This window comes from Physeter macrocephalus, chromosome 2 (assembly GCF_002837175.3).
Source record: "Physeter macrocephalus isolate SW-GA chromosome 2, ASM283717v5, whole genome shotgun sequence".
NCBI lineage: Eukaryota > Metazoa > Chordata > Mammalia > Artiodactyla > Physeteridae > Physeter > Physeter macrocephalus.
Genome location: NC_041215.1, coordinates 13,727,890 through 13,743,993, shown reverse-complemented (window position 1 = coordinate 13,743,993; position 16,104 = coordinate 13,727,890). Strand labels below are relative to the sequence as shown.

Sequence of the window (16,104 nt, the reverse complement as noted above, 5' to 3'; positions counted from 1 at the left end):
TTTTAGCTGGGGAAGATGGAAAAGTTCTGGAGATGGATAGTAGTGATGGTTGCACAACAATGTGAATGCCCTTAATACCACTAGACTATACACTTAAATGGTTAAAATGGTAAATGTTATGTGTATTTTACCACAGTTAAAATCTTTTTTAAAATACAGGGGCTTCCCTGGTGGCGCAGTGGTTGCGCGTCCGCCTGCCGATGCAGGGGAACCGGGTTCGCGCCCCGGTCTGGGAGGATCCCACATGCCGCGGAGCGGCTGGGCCCGTGGGCCATGGCCGCTGAGCCTGCGCGTCCGGTGACTGTGCTCCGCAACGGGAGAGGCCACAGCAGAGGGAGGCCGGCATACCACAAAAAAATAAAATAAAATAAAATACAGAAAGCCTGCTGTAGGCAATATGCCCTCTGGAGGGCTGGATGGGGGAGGGGGAGGGGTGGGGAGTAAGCAACCTTCCAAAATGAAACACAGAGAGCTCCAAGTCACGAGTCCCAGGCAAATGCTCTGAACTAAGACCACTCATGTGCAATTGGGCTGCCTCTCCCATGGGCAGCTCTAGGTGACACACTCCACAGGAAATAGCCATGGGTATTTATTTCTTTACCAATTTAGCAATGGGTAATGATTTTCGCCAGCAATATCGGGGAAGCCAGCTAGCGGTTACTACGAAGAATTGTGACCTTCCTCTGGCTTCCACGGCCAGGACTTCCACTAAGGGTTCTACATGCTTCTCTTCAGCATTCAGTTGGCAAATCATTTCTGAGCCCCTGCTATGTGTGTGACTCTGTTCTAGGCATGGGGATGTAATGATGGCAGGACAGACATGGCCCTGGCCCTTAGGGGTGGTGACCACCAACAGACATGCTAGGACACCACAGAAAGGCTACATGCTCTGAAGAAGGTAAAGTGGGGATGGGGGAGTGGCTGAATATTGGCCCCCCCATTGATATCCCATTCTAATCCCTAGAACCTGTGACCTTATATGGAAAAATCTTTGCAGGTGGGATTAAGGTAAGGATCTAGAGATGGGGAGATGATTCTGGATTGTCCAGGTGAGTCCTAACTGGAATCACAAGTTTCCCTCTAAGAGAGAGGCAGAGAGAGCCGAGGACCCGGGGTTCAATCCCTGGTCAGGGAACTAAGATTCCGTAAGCCATGTGGCACAGCCAAAGAAAGAGAGTGAGAGAGCGGGAGAGGGAGATTTAGCACTCAGAAGAGGAGGCCGTGTGAAGACAGAGGAAGGAACTGGGGTGATGCAGCCACAAGCCAAAGAACACCTGGAGCCCCCGGAAGCTGGAAGAGACAAGGAAGGATCCTCCCCTACAGCCTTAGGAAGGAGTGTGGCCCTGCCCACACATGGATTGGAGACTTCTGGCCTCCAAATCCAAGAGCTAATAAATTGTGTTGTTTTAAGCCATCCAGTTCACGGAAATCTGTTACAACAGCCACAGGACACTAATACTCAGAGTAAGAGGATGGGGAGCAATTCTTTTAGATGAAGTGGTCCAGGGAGGCCTCTCTGGAGAAGGATATCTGGGCAGAGGCCTGAGTGAAGTGAGGAACCTATATGAAGGGGGCTTTCTTACTAAATATGCACACACACACACACACACACACACCCCATAAGCAGCTGGGTTCTAATCCTAACTCCTCCACTGACTGCTTTTACTGTCACCCCCAGTTCCCCATATGGAACTGGGGGTAGCTGTAAGAGATGACCTCTGAGTCCACCATGGTATGACCTTTCCTGTGTGCGGTCTGGAGTGGAGGGATGGGGTGAGGGTCACCATCCTGGCAGGTCCAAGACTTCTGGGGGTGGGCTGGAGTCAACATATTCAGCCAACAGGTCACGTGGGTCACATCTAACCCCTGGGCAAGCTGGCTGTAGTCTGGCTTCCACCCCATCCACTACAGGTACCTTTCTAAAGGCCTGTCATTCCTCTGCTCTAACTCCCTCCATGGCTCCCCACTCCCCCCAGCCTGGTATCCAAAGCCCTTTGGGAGGTGAACCCTGCCCATCCTCCACCTCAGCCACAAAGATCCCCTTTCTCAGTCTGTTTTGGACCCCCCTTTCTTCACCCAATTTGTAAATGTTGGTGTTCCTTAGAGCTTGGTCCTGGGTGGTCTCCTCTCCCTCTGTGCACACCTCCTGAGGATCTCACCCCCTCCCATGGCCTCCGTGACTCGTCTCTGAGGTGCCTCCCATGTCTCGGTGGCCCCCTTGATAGTTCCAGCCACCTCCTGGATGTTCCCCCAGGGGTATCAGATTCACCTCACCCCCTACCTCCCTCCTTCTTCCTCCATTCAATCTGTTGCCAGCTCCTGCCAGTCATCCATCCTAAACATCTTTCACATCCATTCATTTCTCTCCATCCATCATCCCAATCGATGTCAAGTCACCACTGTGGTAGCCTCCTCCCATCGGTCCCCTGAGTTCCATCCTTGGCCCCCAGCAGTCCATTCTCCACACAGAAGTCAGAGGGCTCTTCCTAAAATTAAATCAGACATGACCTTCTCCTTCCTCCTATGGCCCCCCCATTACACTCTGAAAACAATTCAGACTCCTTTCCATGGACCCCATTGCCCTGTGTGGCCTGCCCCTGCAGACACCTCCAACTCTGTCTCCCACCGCTCTCCCCCTCACTCACTCAACTCCAGCCACTCCAGCCACAGGCTAAGTTCATTCCTACCTCAGAGCCTTTGTACATGCTGTTCCCTCCACCCTGCACGCCTCTCCCCCAGCTCTGCCCACACAAGCTTCCTCTCGTCCTCCAGGCCCAGCTCTGCCCTGACAGTCCATTTTGCACTGCAATCATCGACCACCCTTCCTTTGCTCTCAAAAGAATTATTGAGCACCTGCTGTACGCAGTGACTTTCACAGTCATGCATGCCTTTCATCTTTCCAGTAACCCTCAGAGGAAGTTGGGGGACTTGGAGTCACAGCAAAAGCCCCCACCTCCACCCAGGAAAATCGCAGCTGATATCCTGACCAAAGAGATGTCTTCCTGAAGGATTGAAATGGGAAGGAATTGGATCAAGATAAAGTGTGATCCCTGAAAAAGGTGTCCCTGCTCCAGGTGGGTGGGTGCATGGGAGGGCCAGAGGAACCCTGTGCCCACCTTACCATCCCTCAGGACAGGTGCAGGCTGCAGTCTTTCCTGGGACAGACACCAGCTCTACTCCTAGCGGAAAAAACACATGCTGTGGGTCCCCAACTGGTTCTCACCCTGGGAGCCTCAGTCTTCTCATCCACAAAATGGGAATAATAGAAAGAGGTCCATCTGATGTTCACGGGAGAAGCTCAATAAATGGGTGCATTGAGGAAGTCCTCTACTTTCCACAGCTGGGTTCCTCCTCCCCTCAAACAGAGCAGTTCTGTCCAAACCGCCAAAGAAAGTACTACAAAAAGTTTTGAGGTGGTGTGGCCACTGTGGGAACCAATTTGATGGTCCCACAAAAAGTTAAATATAGAATCATCCCATGACCCAGCAATTCCACTCCTAGGTGTATACCCAAAAGAATGTAAAACAGGGACTCAAACCGATACTTGTGTACAAATATTCATAGCAGCACTATTCACAATCACCAAAAGGTGGAAGCAGCCCAAATGTCCATCAACTGGTGATGGATAAATGTCATATGGTGTATCTATACAATGGAATATTATTCAGCCATGAAAAGGAATGAAGCACTGACACAGGCTACAACACGGATGAACCTCAAAAACATCAAGCTGAGTGAAAGAAGCCAGACACAAAAGGCCGTGTATTGTATAATCCGGTTTATATAAAATATCTAGAATAGGTAGGAGACAGAAAGAAGATTCGTGGTTGCCAGGGGCTGGGGGGAACGGGAGTGGGGAGTGAGGAGGTCTCCTTTCAGGGTGATGGAAATGTTTAAAAAACAGATACATGTGGTGATTGCACAACATTGTGAATGTACTAAATGCCACAGAATTGTTCACTTTAAAATAGTTATTTTATATTAGATGAATTTTGCCTCAATTTTTTTAAATGCAGAAAAAAAGGTTTTGAGGACCCATGAGAAATTTATCACGGTGGCTGCCTCTGAAAGGAGCCTGCAAAAACTGGGGGCAGGATTGGAAGGGAGGCTTACCTTTCTGTCTCCATCTTTGGGGACTTTTTGATTTTCTATACCCTGAGCACATATTGACTACTCAAAAGTGTTTTAACGATTAAAATTAATTAGTGAATTGTACAAGCCAAAGAATGAACTCTAATGTAAACTATGGACTTTAGTTAATAACAATGTTCTAGGGACTTCCCTGGTGACGCAGTGGTTAAGAACCCGCCTGCCAGTGCAGGGGACACAGGTTTGATCCCTGGTCCAGGAAGATCCCACATGCCGCGGAGCAACTAAGCCCATGAGCCAGAACTACTGAAGCCCAGTGCACCCTAGAGCCCGCGCTCTGCAACAAGAGAAGCCAATGCAATGAGAAGCCTGCGCACTGCAACGAAGAGTAGCCCCCGCTCGCCACAACTAGAGAAAAGCCCACGCACAGCAACGAAGACCCAACACAGCTAATAAATAAATAAATAAGTGAAAGATGGGGGAAAAACCTAGCATGTTAAAAAATAATAATAATAATAATGTTCTATATTGGTTCATCAAGTGTAACAAATTCACCACATTAATGAGAGATGTTAATAACAGCGGAGTTGAGGGGGTGTCTTGGAACCCTATACTTTCTGCGTAATTTTTCTGTAAATCTAAAACTGCTCTAAAAAGTAAAGTCTGTTAGTTTAATTAGTTGATAGCACAGGGAACTATATTCAATATCCTGTGATAATGGAAAAGAATATAAAAAAAGAAGGAATATATATGTATAACTTAATCACTTTGCTGTACCGGAGAAATTAACACAACATTGTAAATCGACTGTACGTCAATAAAAAATTAATTAGTTGAAATTAGTGAAAAATGAATTAAAATACTTCAATGGGGGGGCATGTTTGGGGATGCAGGCAGTTATTCTCTTTCTTGATCTGGGTGCTGGTGACACGCGTGGGTTCAGTTTGCAAAAACCCCACTTCTAGAATGTGCACTTTCCTGTATGTATATTACACTTCAACTTAAAAAATTAAAAATAAAATGGAGAGGTGTTTGGGGATTGCATTATTCTTTAAAAATGCATGTTTGGATTCAAATCACAGCTCTGCCCCTCCCCAAGTAAGCAGCCTGGAGTGACTCCAGTCCCCATCCTCAGCATCCCCATTTCCAATCTGTGAAATGGGTTAATAATAAAGGGACCTACTTCCTAAGGTTGTTTGGGACACTTCAGTGAGATAAGGCTTGGCACATAACATGCAAAATTTCAGCCATTATTCCTATTTCTATTACAATATTTTATAAAAGTGAGACAAATTCAAAGCTGACACTCTCAGCATGCCGTGGGAGGCTGGCATGCCTGTTCCTCTCAGCACCAGCCCCCAGTCTCATCCCAGAAGCCAGGCAAGGCCCCCAGCAGCCCCGCCCTGGCAGAGGTGGCCCCGCCCACCCTACTGGGGTGGGCATTATCTGAAGATGGAGGTGCCAGTGACTGGCTCTGAGGCCGGCCCACGCCCATGGAGTGCTGGTTTGTCAAGTCAGCCCAGCCACCAAACAGGGACTCGTCATACAAGGTGTGTGGACTCCTGAGAACGAACGCAGTAACGTGGACCCTGGCCCACCAGAAACCATATATCTGCCTCTTCTTGAGCCACAGGCACTGTACATACTACCTCCACTCCCCACATGGTGGCCTGACAGCCAAGCACCCAACACTGGCCCCACTGCCCTACATCCCAGCCCTGCTCTCCATTCCCTCTAGCAGCCTGTAGTCAAGACAGCCTGCCCCCTAAGCTGGCTCATGGTACCTCTAAGACTCATATTTTTCCAGACCCCAGACGTTATGAGCCGGGAGGGGGCCTACCCAAATTTCTGGGGTTCTGAGAGTTTCAGGGGCAGTTATGACGGCAGGGCCAGGTTGGCAGACCAGGATGTGGAGGGGTGAGTCTCACCACAGCTTGGGGCATATTTTAGGCATTTGCCTGCAACTTCTTTGGCCAAAGGAGATCCTGGCAGAAAAAGAAGCTTAAAAACTACCAGTAATGTAGATCATTCCAGGGCTGCAATTGTCTCTGCCCGTCATCTCCATCAAATGTGGCCATGCTTGGATGTGCAGCTCAGAAAGGACTCCTTGGAGCTCTGCATCTTAGCTGTGTGACCTCAGGTGAGTGTCTGCACCTCTCGGAGCATAAACTTCCTCATCCATAAAACAGTAACCATATTACCAACTTCATGGGGCTGAGATGACAACTAAGCGTTTTTTAATGTGCTCAGCTCAGTGCTTCAACAAGGACAGTAAGTCCTTGATCAAAGGTACCTCTCACGGCTGTTGGTACTACCATCACATTCATTATTGTAACTCAGCCACCCAGAATTTCGAGAATCAGGCCCAAGTCTTTCCAGGGAGGAGAGATGGGGTCCCATACCATCTGGATGACTCTTGAATGTCTCCAGAGTCATCCAAACCCCTCTGCGGATACCAACCAAGGTCACAGCTGGACACTAGCCCAGAGCTAATGTTACTGCTCAGAAACCCAAGCTGGGCTATACAGAGAGGCCAGGGCCATCGGAAAGTGCCCAGGATTTTGGGGTCAACCAGGGCTGGTTTGTTCAAATCCCAGCTCCCCCACTGTCTCCCTCCCACCTCCAGCCTGAGACTTATCAGCTGGTGGGCCTCAGTTGCTTTGCATGGTCCCTGCTGGCTAGCCCCGCTCTGGTCCAAGAGGGAAGGGCCAGGCCCCTGGGACACCAGGGAGCATTATTTCAAACAAACATCCAACAAATATAAGCTGGGACCAACTGCAGGACCTCACGCGACCCTCACAGCCAACTGTGGGGACCCAGGCAGGCATCCTCTTTTCATAGAGGGTCAGTTGGAGGCTCTGCGCCTGTGATGTGTGTGAGACTGTGAAGGCGGCGGCACCACAAGCCTAAAGGTTCATCAGTGGGACGCACTGCCTCCCCTTTAAGACAGTGTGGAGTGGTGAAATCCCAGTGACCCCAATCAGCCTTAGGGAGGCGTCACAGGGCTGGGCTGGGATCCGTCTAAGATGCCCTGATTCGGAGGGGTGTCTTCTTGAGGCCCTTCCCACCATGGACACCCAGAGAGAAGGATACACCCAGGACTCGGAGGCGAGGCGCACAAAGAAGAAACCTCACACAAATGCAGCGACGGTCGGGGGAACACACGCACGCACACGCACGCACGAGTCCCTCACAGGCAGTCCCGTCCTGGTTCCTGGGGATTCCCGGGGCCGGCAGTGCCCCCGCCCGCCGCCGCGCGCAGACCCTCGCACACGCGCTACCAGCCCGGGAGCTGGTGCACCTCGGGTTACCGCGCAGGGCTGAGGCCGCCCTCAGGTTACAGTCCGCCCCCCACGCGCGCTCACCCTGCGGGTCTCGGCCTCCCTCCCTCGAACCAGATCCGCCTGAACCGAAACCTCGGCTCTGACTATGCCGTCAGGCGGCCCAGCCGTTTAACCCAGACCAGCCGCCACAAGGAGGGGCCCGCCCCTGTCACGCCCCCGATCTCAACAGCCTCTGGGCGGGGACCGAGGCGCGGCCTCCAGAGATGGAGAAAACGAGACACAAGAGACATGGAGGCATGGAGAGGGACAGAAACGGAAAGACAACAGAGCATGAGTTGAAGAGTGACAGGTGGAGAGATGGAGAGAAAGACACAGAGACAGAGAAAGACACAGGCAAAGAGACAAAGTCTTAAGATACCCAGAGGCCCCAACCATCAGGGTTCCTGCCACCCTGACTCCCTTTAGCGCCCAAATCCCCCTCTGGACCACTCTCTAGTACCCTCCTCCCACACCAGCACCCCTCAAGGCCTCCAGTTCAGGGCCTGCTCCCAAGCTGGGACAGGGGTCCCTAAGCCAGCATCCCTGGTGCCCCACGGGCCACCAGAGCCTCCTCTGGGACCCCAGAAATCTTCAGACTCCACAAGCCCTTGGGAGCCAGCCCTTCTGCTCCCTCTGGATCTTGGGTCCAATGCACCAGCCTGGAGCTCTGCAGCCAGCCTCTCCCTCCAGGAAGACCTCCAGCTTCAACAAGCACCACAGGGACTTCCCTGGTGGTCCAGTGGGTAAGACTCTGTGCTCACAATGCAGGGCGCCTGGGTTCGAGCCCTGGTCGGGGAACTAGCTCCCCGCATGCCACAACTAAGAAGTCCACATGCCTCAACTAAAGATCCCTCATGCAACAACTAAGATCCTGTGTACTACCGCTAAGACCCAGTGCAGCCTAAATAAATAAATAAATAGATATTTTTTTTTTTAAAAAAAGCAAGCACCACAGACACTTTTTCTGCTCCTCCCACTCCACTCAACCCCTGCCAGCCACCTTGACCCCTCCAACTAGGAGGTTCTCCTTGGCCAGCCCATCTGCTCCAGATGTGCCCAGAGTCAGCCCTGCCCCCTAATGTGAGGCAGATACCATTCCCTGGTTGGTGAGTGGGCGGCTGATCTGGGCAAGTGGGCAGACAGGTGGGAGGGCTCACAGCTGGCCCCCAGCTCCCCACCGTCTCCCCAGGACCAAGCAAACGACCTTGCACATACCAGATGCCCAAAAATATCCGTCAAAGCGGAGGAAAAACACTAGAGAGCAGAGGCCCAAGTTTTTACTGCAGGTCCATCTAGGAAAACTGAGACACAGGATGCAGGCTTGAGGAGAGATATGACTGTCCAGGTTCAGGCAAGGGCCAGGTCAATTAGAGAAGCCTGAAGCTCTGAGAAGATAATACTCCCCTCTCAATGAGTTCCAGAGTTAAAGCGGGAGTAAACCATAAAGAAGTTGAAGAGGGACTTCCCTGGTGGCAGAGTGGTTAAGAATCTGCCTGCCAATGCAGGGGACACAGGTTCGATCCCTGGTCCAGGAAGATCCCTCATGCTGCAGAGCAAGTAAGCCCACAAGCCGCAGCTACTGAGCCCGCGCACCACAGCTACTGAAGCCTGCACACCTAGAGCCCGTTCTTCTCAACAGGAGAAGCCACCACAGTGAGAAGCCCACAAACCACAACAAAGAGTAGCCCCTGCTCTCTGCAACTAGAGAGACCCCGTGCACAGCAACGAGGACCCAACACAGCCAGTCTCCCTGAGAGTGCCCCCTCCCAGGATCAGCTGGTGCTGAGCTGGGCAGTGATCGGCTCAGAATTAGTCTGTGCAACAATGGAGCACCCACTGTGCTCCAACCATTGTTTTAGGTGCTCGGAATATGGCAGAGGATAAAACAGACCAAATCCCTGTCCTCATGGAACTGAGATTCAAGTGGGGAAATAGACAGACATATTTCCATCAATGAAGGGATATAACAAAGGGTTTTGACATGAGGTAGAAGGGATTCTACTATATGAGGTTGGGTATCAGGTCCCTGGCTAAAACTTGAATAACAAGAATAAATGTTGAATCATGTTGTACATCTTGAATATACACAATTTTTATTTGTCAATCATACCTAAATAAAGCCAGAAAAGAATAAATTTTGAATGAATGAATGAATTTTTACAAGTCTGAACCTTACAGAAAATGCTCTGGCTGGTTCCCAAAGTCTGATACAAGTATCCTTAGCTATTAAGCCTGGTTATTTTATTTTATTTTATTTCATTTCATTTCATTTTATTTTAGAGCAGAGAAAGGTTTTTTGCAGTGCCAAGCAAGGAAAACCGGTAGCTCATGCTACAAAAATCCTGAACTCAAGCCGAGTAACTTTATATGGCACATGGAGGAACATTTTCTATTCATTTTCTGGTTTATGTATTTATATTAAATGAGAGATTTGTTTTGATGTGTAGAAGAAAAATATATTTTTGGCCTGAACATCAAATCTACAGTCTCATGGATATAATAATAGCATTATAAATTTTGCTTAAAATAATAAGACTTAAAAGGAAGAGCCCCAAGAAAAAACTATTCATTAAGTAATAGAAAGGTAATAAGTACCTAGGGCAAAAAATGGTGACAGGTAATTGTGAATGGCTGAAATTTCAGAATCAAAAACGATCAGTCTGGATTAAGATAAAGACGGAGGAGGAGGCTGAAGATCTCTGAATTTGAGTTTTGGAAAAATACAAATTCCAGAAAACAAGAAGCAGAGGGCTCAAAACTTGAAGGAGGGAATTCTAGAACAAGTGTAAGATGCCCAGCTTTGCCCCAGCAGGTGGTAAACTTGGATGATTTCTTCGTCCTTCATTTTCATGAAGTTCTCACTAGGTGGAGAGGGTGGGAGGGGACAGTGTTTCAAGGTGAAGAACAGGAGATACAAATAATTGAAACTTTGCTGCTTTGGAGGAGGCAGAAGGGAGGCCAAGAAAGGCAACATGAGGGATGTGACATCTGAGCTGGGACGGCAGGGAGAGGTTGGATTTCAACAGGTGCAGGAGAGGGAGTAGGGCTTGAGAACAGAGAAACCAGAGGGTGTGGCTGGGCGGGTGGCTTTCTCTGGCCTCAGGATGTGAGACACAAAGAGGCTGGAGGGGTGCAGGACCTTGAAGGCCAGTCCCAGTGGCTGAGGGTTGACCTGGTGAGCAATGGGGAGCCATGGACAGTGCTTGAGCGGGGAAGAAAGAACCCGCCTGCCAGTGCAGGGGACACAGGTTTGATCCCTGGTCCAGGAAGATCCCACATGCCGCGGAGCAACTAAGCCCATGAGCCAGAACTACTGAAGCCCAGTGCACCCTAGAGCCCGCGCTCTGCAACAAGAGAAGCCAATGCAATGAGAAGCCTGCGCACTGCAACGAAGAGTAGCCCCCGCTCGCCACAACTAGAGAAAAGCCCACGCACAGCAACGAAGACCCAACACAGCTAATAAATAAATAAATAAGTGAAAGATGGGGGAAAAACCTAGCATGTTAAAAAATAATAATAATAATAATGTTCTATATTGGTTCATCAAGTGTAACAAATTCACCACATTAATGAGAGATGTTAATAACAGCGGAGTTGAGGGGGTGTCTTGGAACCCTATACTTTCTGCGTAATTTTTCTGTAAATCTAAAACTGCTCTAAAAAGTAAAGTCTGTTAGTTTAATTAGTTGATAGCACAGGGAACTATATTCAATATCCTGTGATAATGGAAAAGAATATAAAAAAAGAAGGAATATATATGTATAACTTAATCACTTTGCTGTACCGGAGAAATTAACACAACATTGTAAATCGACTGTACGTCAATAAAAAATTAATTAGTTGAAATTAGTGAAAAATGAATTAAAATACTTCAATGGGGGGGCATGTTTGGGGATGCAGGCAGTTATTCTCTTTCTTGATCTGGGTGCTGGTGACACGCGTGGGTTCAGTTTGCAAAAACCCCACTTCTAGAATGTGCACTTTCCTGTATGTATATTACACTTCAACTTAAAAAATTAAAAATAAAATGGAGAGGTGTTTGGGGATTGCATTATTCTTTAAAAATGCATGTTTGGATTCAAATCACAGCTCTGCCCCTCCCCAAGTAAGCAGCCTGGAGTGACTCCAGTCCCCATCCTCAGCATCCCCATTTCCAATCTGTGAAATGGGTTAATAATAAAGGGACCTACTTCCTAAGGTTGTTTGGGACACTTCAGTGAGATAAGGCTTGGCACATAACATGCAAAATTTCAGCCATTATTCCTATTTCTATTACAATATTTTATAAAAGTGAGACAAATTCAAAGCTGACACTCTCAGCATGCCGTGGGAGGCTGGCATGCCTGTTCCTCTCAGCACCACCCCCCAGTCTCATCCCAGAAGCCAGGCAAGGCCCCCAGCAGCCCCGCCCTGGCAGAGGTGGCCCCGCCCACCCTACTGGGGTGGGCATTATCTGAAGATGGAGGTGCCAGTGACTGGCTCTGAGGCCGGCCCACGCCCATGGAGTGCTGGTTTGTCAAGTCAGCCCAGCCACCAAACAGGGACTCGTCATACAAGGTGTGTGGACTCCTGAGAACGAACGCAGTAACGTGGACCCTGGCCCACCAGAAACCATATATCTGCCTCTTCTTGAGCCACAGGCACTGTACATACTACCTCCACTCCCCACATGGTGGCCTGACAGCCAAGCACCCAACACTGGCCCCACTGCCCTACATCCCAGCCCTGCTCTCCATTCCCTCTAGCAGCCTGTAGTCAAGACAGCCTGCCCCCTAAGCTGGCTCATGGTACCTCTAAGACTCATATTTTTCCAGACCCCAGACGTTATGAGCCGGGAGGGGGCCTACCCAAATTTCTGGGGTTCTGAGAGTTTCAGGGGCAGTTATGACGGCAGGGCCAGGTTGGCAGACCAGGATGTGGAGGGGTGAGTCTCACCACAGCTTGGGGCATATTTTAGGCATTTGCCTGCAACTTCTTTGGCCAAAGGAGATCCTGGCAGAAAAAGAAGCTTAAAAACTACCAGTAATGTAGATCATTCCAGGGCTGCAATTGTCTCTGCCCGTCATCTCCATCAAATGTGGCCATGCTTGGATGTGCAGCTCAGAAAGGACTCCTTGGAGCTCTGCATCTTAGCTGTGTGACCTCAGGTGAGTGTCTGCACCTCTCGGAGCATAAACTTCCTCATCCATAAAACAGTAACCATATTACCAACTTCATGGGGCTGAGATGACAACTAAGCGTTTTTTAATGTGCTCAGCTCAGTGCTTCAACAAGGACAGTAAGTCCTTGATCAAAGGTACCTCTCACGGCTGTTGGTACTACCATCACATTCATTATTGTAACTCAGCCACCCAGAATTTCGAGAATCAGGCCCAAGTCTTTCCAGGGAGGAGAGATGGGGTCCCATACCATCTGGATGACTCTTGAATGTCTCCAGAGTCATCCAAACCCCTCTGCGGATACCAACCAAGGTCACAGCTGGACACTAGCCCAGAGCTAATGTTACTGCTCAGAAACCCAAGCTGGGCTATACAGAGAGGCCAGGGCCATCGGAAAGTGCCCAGGATTTTGGGGTCAACCAGGGCTGGTTTGTTCAAATCCCAGCTCCCCCACTGTCTCCCTCCCACCTCCAGCCTGAGACTTATCAGCTGGTGGGCCTCAGTTGCTTTGCATGGTCCCTGCTGGCTAGCCCCGCTCTGGTCCAAGAGGGAAGGGCCAGGCCCCTGGGACACCAGGGAGCATTATTTCAAACAAACATCCAACAAATATAAGCTGGGACCAACTGCAGGACCTCACGCGACCCTCACAGCCAACTGTGGGGACCCAGGCAGGCATCCTCTTTTCATAGAGGGTCAGTTGGAGGCTCTGCGCCTGTGATGTGTGTGAGACTGTGAAGGCGGCGGCACCACAAGCCTAAAGGTTCATCAGTGGGACGCACTGCCTCCCCTTTAAGACAGTGTGGAGTGGTGAAATCCCAGTGACCCCAATCAGCCTTAGGGAGGCGTCACAGGGCTGGGCTGGGATCCGTCTAAGATGCCCTGATTCGGAGGGGTGTCTTCTTGAGGCCCTTCCCACCATGGACACCCAGAGAGAAGGATACACCCAGGACTCGGAGGCGAGGCGCACAAAGAAGAAACCTCACACAAATGCAGCGACGGTCGGGGGAACACACGCACGCACACGCACGCACGAGTCCCTCACAGGCAGTCCCGTCCTGGTTCCTGGGGATTCCCGGGGCCGGCAGTGCCCCCGCCCGCCGCCGCGCGCAGACCCTCGCACACGCGCTACCAGCCCGGGAGCTGGTGCACCTCGGGTTACCGCGCAGGGCTGAGGCCGCCCTCAGGTTACAGTCCGCCCCCCACGCGCGCTCACCCTGCGGGTCTCGGCCTCCCTCCCTCGAACCAGATCCGCCTGAACCGAAACCTCGGCTCTGACTATGCCGTCAGGCGGCCCAGCCGTTTAACCCAGACCAGCCGCCACAAGGAGGGGCCCGCCCCTGTCACGCCCCCGATCTCAACAGCCTCTGGGCGGGGACCGAGGCGCGGCCTCCAGAGATGGAGAAAACGAGACACAAGAGACATGGAGGCATGGAGAGGGACAGAAACGGAAAGACAACAGAGCATGAGTTGAAGAGTGACAGGTGGAGAGATGGAGAGAAAGACACAGAGACAGAGAAAGACACAGGCAAAGAGACAAAGTCTTAAGATACCCAGAGGCCCCAACCATCAGGGTTCCTGCCACCCTGACTCCCTTTAGCGCCCAAATCCCCCTCTGGACCACTCTCTAGTACCCTCCTCCCACACCAGCACCCCTCAAGGCCTCCAGTTCAGGGCCTGCTCCCAAGCTGGGACAGGGGTCCCTAAGCCAGCATCCCTGGTGCCCCACGGGCCACCAGAGCCTCCTCTGGGACCCCAGAAATCTTCAGACTCCACAAGCCCTTGGGAGCCAGCCCTTCTGCTCCCTCTGGATCTTGGGTCCAATGCACCAGCCTGGAGCTCTGCAGCCAGCCTCTCCCTCCAGGAAGACCTCCAGCTTCAACAAGCACCACAGGGACTTCCCTGGTGGTCCAGTGGGTAAGACTCTGTGCTCACAATGCAGGGCGCCTGGGTTCGAGCCCTGGTCGGGGAACTAGCTCCCCGCATGCCACAACTAAGAAGTCCACATGCCTCAACTAAAGATCCCTCATGCAGCAACTAAGATCCTGTGTACTACCGCTAAGACCCAGTGCAGCCTAAATAAATAAATAAATAGATATTTTTTTTTTTAAAAAAAGCAAGCACCACAGACACTTTTTCTGCTCCTCCCACTCCACTCAACCCCTGCCAGCCACCTTGACCCCTCCAACTAGGAGGTTCTCCTTGGCCAGCCCATCTGCTCCAGATGTGCCCAGAGTCAGCCCTGCCCCCTAATGTGAGGCAGATACCATTCCCTGGTTGGTGAGTGGGCGGCTGATCTGGGCAAGTGGGCAGACAGGTGGGAGGGCTCACAGCTGGCCCCCAGCTCCCCACCGTCTCCCCAGGACCAAGCAAACGACCTTGCACATACCAGATGCCCAAAAATATCCGTCAAAGCGGAGGAAAAACACTAGAGAGCAGAGGCCCAAGTTTTTACTGCAGGTCCATCTAGGAAAACTGAGACACAGGATGCAGGCTTGAGGAGAGATATGACTGTCCAGGTTCAGGCAAGGGCCAGGTCAATTAGAGAAGCCTGAAGCTCTGAGAAGATAATACTCCCCTCTCAATGAGTTCCAGAGTTAAAGCGGGAGTAAACCATAAAGAAGTTGAAGAGGGACTTCCCTGGTGGCAGAGTGGTTAAGAATCTGCCTGCCAATGCAGGGGACACAGGTTCGATCCCTGGTCCAGGAAGATCCCTCATGCTGCAGAGCAAGTAAGCCCACAAGCCGCAGCTACTGAGCCCGCGCACCACAGCTACTGAAGCCTGCACACCTAGAGCCCGTTCTTCTCAACAGGAGAAGCCACCACAGTGAGAAGCCCACAAACCACAACAAAGAGTAGCCCCTGCTCTCTGCAACTAGAGAGACCCCGTGCACAGCAACGAGGACCCAACACAGCCAGTCTCCCTGAGAGTGCCCCCTCCCAGGATCAGCTGGTGCTGAGCTGGGCAGTGATCGGCTCAGAATTAGTCTGTGCAACAATGGAGCACCCACTGTGCTCCAACCATTGTTTTAGGTGCTCGGAATATGGCAGAGGATAAAACAGACCAAATCCCTGTCCTCATGGAACTGAGATTCAAGTGGGGAAATAGACAGACATATTTCCATCAATGAAGGGATATAACAAAGGGTTTTGACATGAGGTAGAAGGGATTCTACTATATGAGGTTGGGTATCAGGTCCCTGGCTAAAACTTGAATAACAAGAATAAATGTTGAATCATGTTGTACATCTTGAATATACACAATTTTTATTTGTCAATCATACCTAAATAAAGCCAGAAAAGAATAAATTTTGAATGAATGAATGAATTTTTACAAGTCTGAACCTTACAGAAAATGCTCTGGCTGGTTCCCAAAGTCTGATACAAGTATCCTTAGCTATTAAGCCTGGTTATTTTATTTTATTTTATTTCATTTCATTTCATTTTATTTTAGAGCAGAGAAAGGTTTTTTGCAGTGCCAAGCAAGGAAAACCGGTAGCTCATGCTACAAAAATCCTGAACTCAAGCCGAGTAAC

At 50.4% G+C, this 16,104-nt stretch overlaps 1 protein-coding gene across 1 annotated transcript in view; it reads right to left on the bottom strand.

Annotated features, from left to right (window-relative positions):
* The window catches only part of CYP4F22 (cytochrome P450 family 4 subfamily F member 22), a 28,168-nt gene extending 20,626 nt beyond the window's left edge, over positions 1–7,542 (bottom strand). Inside the window, exon 1 of the mRNA XM_007101431.4 lies at positions 7,455–7,542. The gene's annotated coding sequence lies outside the window, so the exon portion shown is untranslated. The remainder of the gene's footprint in view (positions 1–7,454) is intronic.
* Between the last annotated feature and the right edge of the window lie 8,562 nt (positions 7,543–16,104).